This window comes from Triticum dicoccoides, chromosome 6A (genome assembly GCF_002162155.2).
Source record: "Triticum dicoccoides isolate Atlit2015 ecotype Zavitan chromosome 6A, WEW_v2.0, whole genome shotgun sequence".
Taxonomy (NCBI): domain Eukaryota; kingdom Viridiplantae; phylum Streptophyta; class Magnoliopsida; order Poales; family Poaceae; genus Triticum; species Triticum dicoccoides.
Window position 1 is genome coordinate 44801988 of NC_041390.1, and position 1051 is coordinate 44803038.

Below are 1051 nucleotides of genomic sequence, written 5' to 3' on the forward strand. Positions count from 1 at the left end.
TAGAGGGCGAGGCGCTGATCAAAGTTGCTCATCTGAGCGTAGAGGTCGTCGATGCTGATGGTGTCGGTGCGCGCGTCGTTGGCGGAGACGAGGGGTTGGTAATCCATGTCGAGGCCGGCGGTGATGTAGGAGACAAGCTCATCGTCATCGATGGGCTTTCCGGCGGCTGCGAGCTCATCGGCAAGCGCTCTCATCTGGGCGAAGTAGGCCGCAACAGATTGCGTCCCCTTCTGCGCCGTGGAGAGAGCAACCCGGATGTTGTTGACGCGGGCTCGGGACTGCGATGAGAACATGTGGGCGAGAGCCCCCCAGAGCTCATGCGGCGTGGCGATGGAGGTAACCTGCACGAGGACTTCTTTGGTGAGAGTATTGAGCAAGAATCCAAGTACCTGCTGCTCTTCTTTGAACCAGGTCGGATGGAGAGGGTTCGGTGTCTGCTCTTTTTTCCCGTCTTTGTCCTTCGTGACGAGGATCTTGACAGGTTCCGGCATGGAGCCGTCGGCGTAGCCGAAGAGGCCAGCCCCTCTTAGCTGCGGTGTCACCTGCGCACGCCACATGACGTAGTTGGTGCGGGTGAGCTTTTCTGCAACCTGCCCAAGGGAAGCTTGGACGGTGCTGGAGGAGGACGATATGGCTGGCGCTGGATGGGTTTTGCTAGATGCGATGGATAGAGGTGGCTCTGTATACCATGTAAAACAGCAGAGAACGTCGTACCTCTCTCGAGGCGACGGTTTCGTGTTAATATAGGCAGGGGCATATCCCTGATAAGCATACAAGGTTGTTGAGATTACATCTTGAGGTACAAGGAAAGTAGAGATAAGATATACATGAGGAGATTACAACCATATACTTTAACCAACCTAGACTGAAGCCTATCTCAACTAAACCGGTGCGTGGTGCGCCCCTTGGACCTGAATATTGCATGGTTTAACATGCTAAATTGGTCTTATGACTATTGTTATCCACGCAACTTCATGTTGTTAAGAGAAAACTGATTTCCAATAGCTACATTATTTCTGACATTCGTCAAAATTGTATATAAGAAATGTTG

The 1051-nt window shown here is 52.1% G+C and overlaps 1 pseudogene; it reads right to left on the reverse strand.

The window, feature by feature from the left end:
- Positions 1–16: 16 nt before the first annotated feature.
- LOC119319795 lies at positions 17–155 on the reverse strand (annotated as a pseudogene).
- Positions 156–1051: the final 896 nt, after the last annotated feature.